Source organism: Musca autumnalis, unplaced genomic scaffold (assembly GCF_047663935.1).
Source record: "Musca autumnalis isolate F117 unplaced genomic scaffold, ASM4766393v1 scaffold_1, whole genome shotgun sequence".
In the NCBI taxonomy this organism is placed as follows: Eukaryota; Metazoa; Arthropoda; class Insecta; order Diptera; family Muscidae; genus Musca; species Musca autumnalis.
The window spans coordinates 282828489-282841596 of record NW_027411644.1 but is presented as its reverse complement, the minus strand read 5'-3'; positions in this window follow the sequence as shown (position 1 = coordinate 282841596).

Here is a 13108-nt window from a genome sequence, read left to right as displayed (position 1 = left end):
CTGACGACAGGTACCTTCCCCGATGTAATTTATATAAGACTGAACTCCTATTTAACTGATCTTACCATATTTTCCAAATGTAAAAAACCACCACTAAATCTACGGCCACTTCGTTCACCACATGGACGACAGATGTGAAAAGAGAGTTGAATATCATAGTCGAATGTAGTAGAATTCCGAGTACAAACTACACCAAAATTGTAGGGGTCACGTTCGACATCATGTTCACGTCGTCTGCGAATGTAGAAACAACGATCTCAAGTCCCAAGTTGGCAGTTCTTCAGTGGCAGTGTTTCATTGAAATAATGGTTTTAGACCTTAAGTATGTTTGAACGAAATCCGTTTCAGAGAATTTGGATTCGATTAAGTAATGTCCATACTTCTGTCTGGCTAGCTGGAGCGCACGATAACTCTCGAATGGATTAACCGATTTAGTCCATCATTTAGACTAAGTTCGAAGATGGACCATATCGGCCCATTTCCACGGATACCCCCACCCCCCACAAAAGTTAAATTTTTTTGCAAAAATTAGGCGCACGATAAATCTGCAAGGGACTTACCGATTTCGTCCATCCTTAACACATCGTAATATTTCATGTTCGAATAACGACTATATAGGTGCACTCCTTCGGGTATCTCCCACATAAAAATCCGGAAAAGTGCGGTTTAAGACTCCCTCTCGAATCGTGTTGATTTTGGTTGTAAGTTGTTGTATTCGCTGCCCCCATTACGATGGTACAATTTTTTAGGGACAAGTCCATAGTTCCTGAGAATCTTCTGGATGGAGCGCACGAACGGATAAACCAAATTATATATTGCCCAAATTTATATATCAGATATCAATACGAAATTTTCAGCAAAGGCTAGTTTAGCACCACAAATAAAAAGAAGCAAAAAAAATCAACATAGGTCCAACTTAAGGTATAGCTCCCATAGAACGATACCCCCTGATTTCTGCCATTTTGGGGGTCTTGACCACATCTTTCAATGAAATTGGCTGAAATTTTGGCTATCCATAGTGTTAGAAAACCTTCTTGCAAGAATGTTTTGAATTTGGTCCACGTTTTGATAGGGTCCTCATATAATGGCACCGAACGATTTTCGGAATTTTGAAGGTTTTATATAAATTATTAATTCGATATGGTCGAAATGCCACTAAATCTTTCCCGGAGGTAGGCTACCCGCAGAAAATTTTCGAATAATGTAGGTTGACCCTTTGATGTTGTCCCCATAAGTCGGTACCGCACAAATTCGGTATTTTTAGGGTTCTAGCCGTAATAATCAGTCAAAATGGCTGGCAGCGACCTCTGTGCAATGGTGTTCACGATAACTCCCGAAGGCAGTAAACGATTTGTTCCATACTTTGCACATCCTAATGCTTCTACTAGACATAGATCAAGTTGGAAAATGGACAGAACATGGCAACTCCTTTGGGAACCACACAAAATTTCGGACAAGTGCAATTTAGGACCTCCTCTCGAATCGTTTTGATTGTTCTTGCAACAGGTTGCTCTCAAGGTCCCTATTGGCCAACAGATGCTACTTTGGTTTAAGTAAGCAGTTTAAAAACAAAGCCACATCTCGTCAAACAAAAATAACGCTCTACAAAACACTGATACTACCCGTACTGATGTATGGCTCCGAAGCCTGGGTACTTGCGCAAGCAGACATGGCAGTGCTTGGTGTGTTTGAGAGAAAAATTCTTCGAATGATCTACGGACCAATCTGCGTTGACGGTGAATATCGACGTCGCATGAACCACGAGCTGTATCTGCTATACAACGACATCAATATTATTAAACGTATCGAGATGCAGCGATTGCGTTGGCTAGGCCATATCATAAGAATGAGCGATGATGAACCCGCTAAAACGGCGTATAAATACGGACCGCTTGGCGGTGCACGCAGAATTGGCAGGCCAAAGAATAGAAGGCGTAAACAAGTGGATGGTGAGATGAAAAGGCGCGGTATTCCAGAGTGCGAAGCAACAAATAGAGAGGAATGGAGATCTCTTCTTAGTTCGGCCTATAGAACAAATGTTCTGTAATGGGCCAGCTGAGTAAGTAAGTAATTTGTGAAAATGACTCGGAAGCTACAATAAAACTCGCAGGGTCAGTATGTGTGGTGGCTGGTGCGCACAACAACTCTCGAACCGGCCAATAATAATATTTCTTCGAATATTAGATAAAATTCAAAAGTGGTGCTTATAAGTCCGCTTCTTCCGGTACCTCCCCAACAAAAGTAGAAAATGGTACGCGCGATACCTCATAAACCGAGCAATCGATGTGATCCAAACTTTGGATTTCGAAACGTTGCGACCAAACTTAGTTAAGTTCAAAAGTGGGTCTTATCGGTCCACTACTTGTTGTTCCACCTACCCAAATGTTCAACATTTTTGTTTAAGTGAGGTTAAGGGTCTGTTCGAGGAGCCTTTGGAACTTTTACCGAAGTTACTCCTAGTGTAACTGCTTACCGCGATATCATGCTTTTCCTGATATAATGGTTCGAGAGGAATGACTCCCAAAAGAAGAACCAGTTCCATAATGGACTATGTCGGTCCATTCTTTTAGGACTTCCCTCGCAAAACTTTTGAGCTTTAATCCAGAAACATACTTTTGTCGGCAAGTACGCCCAAAATTCTGAAAACCCCCTAAATACGTTTTTTGGAAAATAAGTGTTTCAATTCACACAGGCTGAGGGTATATCTCTGTCGACAATGCCGACTGATGCTTTTTACTTGTTTTATAGAAGATTCCAATCGATTTATAGATGATCCTTTAGGGGTTCGTCTAATTATAAAAGACCCCTTTAGGAGGTCTTCTATCTTTAGAAAAACCCTTTAAAAATACTTCTATCTATAAAAGACCCCATTCACGAGACCTTCTTCATATAGATGATCCCTTAAGAAGGTCTTCTGTCTATAGAAGATCCCTTAAGTAGGCCTACTATCCGTAGAGAACCCATTTACGAAGTTTTCTACTTATAGAACGTTCCTTTAGAGCGACTTGTATCTATAGAAGATCCTTTCAGGAGGTCTTCTATATATAAGAGACCCATTTAGGAGGGCTTTTATCTGAAGAAGGCCACTTTAGGGGGTATTCTATCCATAGACGTACAAGTTAGGATTTCTTCGAAAAAAAACCATTTACGAGACCTTCTATCTATAAAATAGAGTTGTATAGTTCACGAACGAACTAGTTCAATTGAACGATTCATTGAAAAGAGCGTACGAACTAGATCAGTCGATATAGTTCATTATAGTTCAGTAGTTCACTGAGCACTGACCGAAAGATAAAAGAACGATCAACGAAGGAACAGTTAAACAACGAACGATTCAGTACATCATTCATGTATCAAAGTGTGACGCCTTCGTCAGAGATAACTGATGCCTTTGTAATGGTAATATTTTAGTTTACATTTTGTATTTTACACACATACGCACACACAAATTTATTCACCATAGTTTTGTAATTTTTATATTTTCATTTATTTTTAAACTTTAATAATTACAAATTTAAAGTTTAAAAAATTCCAAATTTATTTTTTAATCACACCAAACCTATTTTCGCTGCTGAGTTCATAAAAATATTCTTCTGTTGTTTGATCATTTTCGTTATAAATATGTATGTATACATTTGTTTACATTTGTTTGTATACAAATGAACGAACTTGCAAGCGAACGAGTCAGAACATGTGAACGATAGAACGAAAATACTGCTGACTGACAGAGCTTTTCGACGAACGATTGAACTACTGAACTAAAAGAACGACCTAGTTCGTTGAAAAGAGCTGAAATAAAAAGAGCGATCAGCTAAAAGAGCTAAAAAGTACAACTCTACTATAAAAGACACATTTATGAGGTGCTTAATCTATAGAAGATCTCTATAAAAGGTCTTCAATCTATAGAAAACCTTTTGGACTTATATCTACAGAAGACCCCTTTACGAGTTTTTTTATACCCTCCACCATAGTATGCAGGGTGTATTAAGTTTGTCATTCCATTTGTAACACATCGAACTAATCATTTGCGACCCTATAAAGTATATATATTCTTGATCAGGATAAAATTCTAAGACGATCTAGCCATGTCCGTCTGTCCGTCCGTCTGTCCGTCTGTTGTAATCACTCTAGCGTCCGCAATAATTGAGATAGAATGCTGAAATTTTGTACCCGAGGGTATTTTTTCCATAGGCAGGTCAAGTTCGAAGATGGGCTATATCGGTCCACTGTTTGGTATAGCCCCCATATAACGGTACCTCCGGATTTGAGGTATTTTGACGTTCTTCGCCACATTTGGAGACCGAATTAGCTATAATTTGGCACTTAGGGTTCCTAGTGATCAACAAACTTATATCCCAGAGCATATGGGCATATGTCCATGTTTTGGTATAGTCCCCATATAACGGTACCTCCCGATTTTCGGTATTTTGAGAATTTAAGCCACAATTTTTAACCGAACTATATGCCATTTGACATTTGAGGTTCTCAGTGGTCATGAAACATCTCCACGAAACATCGTCAACATAGGTCCATTCTTTGGTATAGCCTCCATATATCGGTACTTCCCGATTTTCGGTATGTTGAGAATTTTAGCTAAAATTTTTAACCGAACTAGCTGTAATTTGCCATTTGAGGTTCCAAGCGGTCATGAAATATCTCCACCAAACATCGTCAACATAGGTCCATGTTTTGGTATAGCCCCCATATAACGGTACCTCCCGATTCTCGGTATTTTGAGAATTTTAGCCACAATTTGTATCCGCACTATCTGCAATTTGACATTTGAGGTTCTCAGTGGTCATAAAACATCTCCATGAAACATCGTCAACATCGGTCCATGTTTTGGTATGGCCCCCATATATCGGTACCTCCCGATTTTCGGTATTTTGAGAATTTTAGCTACAGTTTTTAACCGAAATAGCTGTAATTTGACATTTGAAGTTCTCAGTGGTCATAAAACATCGTCAACATAGGTCCATGTTTTGGTATAGCTCCCATATAACGGTATCTCCCGATTTTCGGTATTTTGAGAATTTTAGCTGCAATTTTTAACCGAACTAGCTGTAATGATCGGTATTTTGAGAATTTTAGCTACAATTTTGTCTATTTAAAAATAATCGTTTTGGTATATCCCCCCATATAACTGTACCTCCCGATTTTCGGAAATTTTCAGTGGTCACGAAATTTCTTTACTAAAATTCGTCAACATGGGTCCATTTTTGAGGGTCTACATTGTTTTGATGAAACTACCCTCAATTTGACTCTTGAAGTTCCCTGCAGCTATAAAACTTTTCCACCAAAAAAATTAAAGATAGGTTGACTCTGTGATATAGCCCCGTAGGTGGTACCTTTCACCTAGCTGAACACATTTTTTAGATTAGATTAGATAACACTGTGCAAGAAAATGGAGGTGAAAGTGAGTATATTATTATGTGGGCCATCAGGAATTAGTGTTATATCTTTGTTCACTGTTGCTTAAGTGCACTACAAAAACAACAAACAAAGATCTTGCAAAGACTTCATCACGCCATAACGCGGAAGTTCGACTCACGGCACATCTGTCCTTCGGGGTTTTTAATATACACACACCAAGGGCTTTCATCTCCAAAAGGAATTATCTCTGCCCCAACATTTGTGCTCACAGTGTAATTTAAGCAATAGTGGAAGGCAGTAGGGGTCTATCCATTGTCGAAAAGTTGTTCCATCTAACATTTTGAAAGGACCCTAATTATTCCATTTTAATTAAGACCATTTTATGGTGGAGGGTATAAAAAGTTCGGCCCGGCCGAACTTAACGACTTTTTACTTGTTATATTTTAATTGGTTCATAATATAATGCAAATTGTATTTAAAAACTCTCCAACCCATTGTGCAAGCTTGTCATTATCTTTAAGTAGTAAACAATTTTAGGTTGTAAACATTATAAAAGATTTACTGGCTATTCCAATTTAAGGATTTTAGGGTAATATTTTGTACATTTTAGAAACAACAAATATGTACTGTATGAATACTGGAGTAACTGCTGCTTGCTGTGTGTGACCACCATCTGTGGATTGGGAGTGGGCGTGTTTATGTGGGCTATTTGTATGGACTGTGTATGACAGTGTATTTTGTATGTTAACAAGCATTAAATGATGTTTATGTTCCAAAGGCAAAAGTATCTGAGGATATATGTACGTATATATGTATGTGTAAGTACATATGTACAAAATACGACAATAATGACATGTCTAATGGTTATGTGGTTTGTTATGTCGTAGAGTGAATATTATCCTCTTAACTTGAATAACATTTACTCTTTAAAGATGATTAAAATTGAGGTTGTTTTGGACATTCTTAGAAAAATAGTTATTAAATGTTGTTAATGTTACTTTGAAATGTCGTAGATAATTTATTAGATCCATTGGACCAAACAGTCAGGGATAGTATTTGTAAATATGTTGTATGGAATAGTTGAGCGAAGATAATACAAGTTAAAGTTTAAGTTTTAAAATAGATTAAAGGATTATAATTAACACTTGTACAAGTTAGCTGTTAATATGTGATGAAAAAACGTATATAAGAAAAATCCGTAGTGAATTGCTGAAAGAATCAACAATGAAATCATTTACATATATCCGATCTTATTCACTACAAATTCTATGGATCAAAGACAAAATAATTACAAAAAAAAATTAAAAACTGTGGAAAATTTAATTATTAATTAATTATTCAATTTTCTCATTACATTTCATTTCATCATGTCCAGGGCATACTAATAAGTAGCCCTGCATTGGAATTCTATAATTACTTTAGAAAGAAACTGGTTATTGTCAGCCAACTCTATTTGTATAGACTGAATCCCACAGCCATCACCACACAACTTTGAACTTTTCGCAACTTTTATAAAATGGAGTTAACATCAAAAGGCTTTTTTCTTTTTCTTCTTCGTACGCCGCACAATGCAAATTTAATAATAAATTATATGTTCGTTTAATTAAAACCTCGACTAATTGTCGTCGTTGACGTAGTTGATGAACAAACGATAAGTAAATACGACTGCGACTGGCAAAAGAAAACTTTAATGTAAATGACATTCGACATTCACATTCAACGTTTCAACAAACAACCTTGGCCGTCGCACTCTGAGTTCGACAGATGATAATGTTGTGCGTGTGAGGGGGCTGTGTAAGCACTTTGAAAATCAACGTCAATGGACAAAACTTTGTGTTCCACGCCATAACAATGCCTCAACAAGTGCAGTAAAGAAAAAATAAAATAAATTTATTAAACCACGGGGAGTCTATGTTGCTGTACAGTATTCCGTTTCCGGAGAGTTTTTTATTTAAGGGAAAGACATATAGTCAAACTATATTTTTTATTTAAAGGAAAGATATATTAGTCAAACAATATTTAGCAGACTGATAAATTCGGTCAAACGAACTTTTTACGATCTTCGCAATTGCTGAATGTACATATTACAGGAAATGTGAAGGCTACATGAATAGAATTAAAAAAAAATATGTACACGTCGCAACGATATACCCACCTCAATCAAAATCGTGGTCAAATTTCTCTAAATACATATTTCATTTATCCACAGATTTTCTGTAAATGTCATTTTTACTGTGTTGTAAACAGAATAGGCGGTCCAGTAACATGAAGATCCTGCTGTCGTTGCCGGTCATCTTTGCCGGCAAGATTGAAGCCAAACGCCGAAGCCAAGAACAATCCACAACGTGGGAAGTCAAAGCTGCAGCATATAATATTTATATACTACAACAACAGTAGCGAATCAGGGATATTTAATAACAGACCTTAGCATGAACAAAATCTGACACGAATGCCCATAAATTCCACGTTTTGTTACGCCCAAAAGGCGCTGTTTTGAACCGATGTGCGAGAGCTTGCACTGTCATGGTGCACAATGATTCGTTTTCTCTTCTTCGTTTTTCGAATTACTCCGAAGACTTCAGGCAAACATATTGTCGTTCCTCAAGTGTAATGGTCGCCACATGGCCAGTTTTGCCGAAGAAAAAGGCGACCATTTGATTCGAAGTGCTTCTTCCATGAACAACTTTCGTAGGATTTGGCTCGTCTTCGAAGACCCATACGGTCGATAAATGGCACTCGTTTTCCTTACAAAAGTTCATATAATATTACTTGGCTTTCCCCACACGGCCAAATCGAAAATCACGTTACCCTATCTGCAAAAAAGATGAGATGTGAGGAAATGGGCTCAGAACACCATCTTGTGATCGGCATGGTCCGCCTACACACAGATAATCGTAATACCCACACATGAACACGATTAGGCATCCAAAAACCTTACAATCCAAGCATTACATACATACATATATTACATTACAAACATATTATCGTATGGCAGAGTTGATTCACAATGACCAGCCATTGGACACCGCTGCAAAAGAAACAAAGAACGGATATGTACTTCTACCTGAGAGGTTATCGATGGACACCGAAGGATAAAACGGTGATCAATGCTGCATAGGCTTGTGCCTCTAAGAAGCCAGCAAAACAAGAATTCGAAGCGATTAATACATCAGTTAGTGTTCGATGCCAAAGATGCCATTCAATCATGGGTGAAAGTGATTTGGCATGTCATATTTTTAGCATCTTCATCGATGAATTTTATATGAGCGTGGACCCCAAAAGATGCTATTCATTTTTGGCTCCAAAGCATGTCATTTATACCAATGCTTTGACATGTCATTTTCACCAATGCTTTGGCAAGTCATTATCATCAACCCTTTGCAATGATATTATCATTACGACGAGAGTTTTAATAACGTTGGTTGTGATTTCGAGTCTCCTACCAAACCTATTGTAAATAATTAATACCTATTATATATTTAAAACAATGTGTATAAATAAAAACACAAAATTCATCTCTATTGAATCGATGAAATGGGTTCAAATGCTGATGAAAAGATCGGATCTTTCACGACTTCCTTTGCATTGGTTCTAATGCTAATGAAAAGATCGGATTTTTCACGACTTCGTTTGAACCAATGCAAAAGATGCCATGAAATCACGTCATCGCATAGAACCCCTTCCTTCAAATTTTGCTGGATAAGCAATGCACATACACGAACAAACGAATGTAGATCAGCTTGATCGAATCTCCAAGCAATTAGAACTATAGAAGAGAAGTGATATCAAACCAATTGTCTACGTAAACCCAAGAAGAAGTAGACCGTGGGGTAGCTGGAGACGGAGAATTGAAGAGGAGATTACCTTACTTCAAGGAAATCTATCATGGAATACTATAAAACCTTAAGTTCAAATAGAAATGATTGGAATTATGTATCAGTAGTAAGACAGGTAGAAGGTAGAACAAGTAACAAATAAAAAAGTATCAGTCGGCTTTGCCGACAGAGATATACCCTCAGCCTGTGTATATTGAAAAAATGTTTTCCCAAAAAAAGTATGTATTTAGGGGGTTTTAAAAATTTTGGGCGTTTGAACCGACAAAAATGTTGATTAGGATTAAAGATCAAAGGTACCTGAAGGAGTGGACCGATGTGGCTTATCTTCAAATTTAAACTATGTTTGGACAAAATATTACTAAGGCTAAATGTTGGACCGAATCGGCAGATCCGTTCTAGAGTTATCTTGCGCTCCAACCACCTCACACGGTGTCATAGGGCTTTTTTGCAACTTTCATCCTATTTTCTCAGGAAGTATGGACTTGCCCCCAATGAAACTTGTACCGTCGTATTGGGGGCAGTGAATACAAAGTGCTAAAACAAAAACCAAAGCGATTCGAGAGATGGCCTTAAACTGAACTTTTCCCAAATTTTGTGTGGGAGGTACCCGAAGGAGTGTACCGATATAGCCCATATTCCAACCTGATACATGACTGGATAAAGTAATATGAGGTGCAAAGTCTACACCAATCAGAAACACCTGCGAGATTTATCTTGTGGATTTGCCAATTTGTTTGGTGTCGTCAGGGTTTCTTGGAACTTTTAAGCCAATATCTCAGGAAGTATGGACTTGCGCAAGAAAAAAACTGTACTGTCATAAAGGGAGTCGCAAGGACAACCTGCTGAAAAAAATAAAGACGATCCAAGAGGAGATTTAAACTTCACTTTATCCGAATTTTGTGTGGGAGGTACCCGAAGTAGTGCACCGATATTATCCAAATTCCAACCTGATACATGATGAAACAAGTGAGCAAAGGCTATAGTCTGACGGGACCGACCATGTGATACCCTACACCACAACCTGTAGGAATTAGCTATGTGCAACCGCCTTGCACGCTGAATGTGGCTAAATATCCCGAAGTAAAAAGTTTGGTTCTAATCGGTAGATCCGTTCGAGAGTTATCGTGCGCACCAGCCAGCTAGACATTAAAAGAGACAGATGAACAGACAGGGCTAAATAGACTCCAAACATACTTGGGGTCTAAAACCAATATTTCGATGAGACACATCTTTGGTCGTATTTTGTTTATATCCCCTTTACCCTAAATCCTAAGGTATAAAATAGGTGGCGAGGCGACCACATGTTGCAATATTTGTATAAAAACTCCAATTTGACAACTGAACTGAAAATTTCTCTGTCATGATTGAGAAAATTTGTAGCATGGGAGGAAATTGTGGTTCTCTATACAAAACCCATTATATATTAGGCAGTAGGCCGGTTATCTAGCAGACACATTATTTCAATTTGCATCAGGGGAAAGGTCAGTAGTTATTATTCCTTATGTAGGCTACTTTGCCGGTATATGCCCTCCAGGAATTAAAATATGGACCAAAAATAAAATTTGTATATTTTTCATACAAAAGTAATGGTCCATTTCACCCGCTAAATAATATCAGTTTATCATTCAAAGTTTAGGCATCTTCTTTGACTTAAACTCTTACCCGGTGAAAAATTTCGTGACTATTGGTGTAAAATTGCGACCTCTAACGAGTTTATGATTACACTATACACGAATAACTGAACATATTGGGATGTAACTCTGTTATCAATTGAAAGATCAAGCGTTCCATTTCCAAGGGTAGCTTACTTGTCCGGAATGTATCTTCCAGGAATAAAGATATAAGTTGTATATTAAAAATTTTCACAATTTTCACACAAAAGTTGTGGTCCATTTCTTCTCTGTCATATACTCTTACCTTATATAAAATTTCGCGTTGATCGGACTATTATTGCAACCTACAGAGCCGCTAGAAAATTTAATAAATATTATGTTTTTGGTCCATTTCACCCGCTAAATATTTCTCGATCATAACCAATACGAATAGGGATCTATTCTAGCCTGAACCCGACCTCCATACGGTCGGTCCATAATTGCGGCCTGGAGCGTGTTTATAATTTATAATGCAGAGACGGACGGACACACATCTCAAAATCGCTTTATCTCGTCGAGATATGAAGATTGATATACCACATTGATATGATGTGCAAAATCTGCACCAATCAGAAACTCTCTGATAGAACTAATGGCGTGTTTTCCATTTTGGTTGGTGCCGTCAGGGTTCCTTGGAACTTATAAGCCAATATCTCAGGATGTATGAATTGGCGCAAGGAAAAAATTTTACCGTCGTAAAGGGAGCCGAAAGGACATCTTACTGAAGCAAATTTCAAAACGATCCGAGGGGAGATCTTAAACTTCATTTTAACCGAATTTTGTGTGAGAGGAACCCGAAACAGTGGACCAATATACTCCATATTCGAACCCGATCTATATCTAGATGGAATAATGCGATGTGCAAAGTTTGGACCCAATCGATTGCTCCCTTCGAGAGTCATTGTTCACACCATTTTACAGACAAATTTTGAACTTTTGTGGAGAAGGTCCCCGAAAGAGTGTAGCGATATGGCTCATCTTCGAGCTTAAACTAAGTTTGGATCAAATATTACGATACCAAAAATTTGGTTCGAATCAGTTCATCCGTTCGAGAGTTATCGTGCGCACCAGCCAGCCAGACAGGCGGACGGGCATGGCTAAATCGACTCCAAATAGTCTGAAACGAATTTCGTCCAAAGATAAACCCGTTATTTCGATGATGCACATTTTTGATCGTATCAAAGTGTATATACACTTTCTAGCCTAAAGGCTGAGGGTATACAAATTTGTCCTTGAGATTTTTTGTCACTCCTATATTCGGAGCCGACGATTGATTTTTGATTATAACTAGTTTTTTGTTAAAGAAGTTATTCAAAAATAACTTCGGCGGAGAATATCTGCAAACAAAAAACAAGGGAACAGATGAGATTCTGCGGCGAATTTGCTCCACTAATAAATTCGATGTTTCAACAACAATGGTGTTAAGCCAGACTACTTAAAAAATGAGAAATAAAGTTTAAAATTTATCTGCGAACAGGTCTCCACCCCTTTCTTAAGGGAGATACCGGAAGAAGTAGACCGATATAGTTTATCTTCGAATTTGGGATAAGTTTAGAAGAAAGATTTAGGAAGAAGAAAATTTGACATTTTGTGTTAGAGGTACATAAAGAAATGGACCGATTAAGTCCGCACTAGAACATAATTTAAATGTGAAAGAAATATTACGATGCGATCGTGTCAATCATAGCCATTAGTTGGTCATCGTGCATATTTAAGAGCTTATGTACAATTGTGGCAGAAAGTATGAATTTGTCCTCGAAATACATCATGTAGCTGTAAACAGGACCACAAGAAGAACTTTCCGTAACAATTTGTAAACGATTGTCGAACACCCCTTAACTGCACTCAAACAAATATGTATGTTATAATTTTGTGAGGGAGGTTTCTTAAGGTTTCGTGCTCAGAAGTCATTTGAGTTATATCAAGAAGTGTGGAAATTTTGGACCGAATATTTTGATTCTTTCGAGAGTTATCGCGCTCACCATTTTATCGAAAATTTTTGAAATTTTGTAGAGTGGAACGATGTGGTCCATCTTCGAACTTCATCTAAATTTGAAGAAAATATTAAAGAAACAAATTTCGATCTAAATCGTTTGGTCCATTCAAGAGTTATCGTGCGTTCCAGCCTGACGGACGTACATGACTAAATCTACTAAAAATTGTCTGAAACGGGTTTCGTCCAAAAAATACTTAAGAGACTATAACCATAATTTGATGAGGCAACATTTTGCCTAAAGGCTGAGGCTA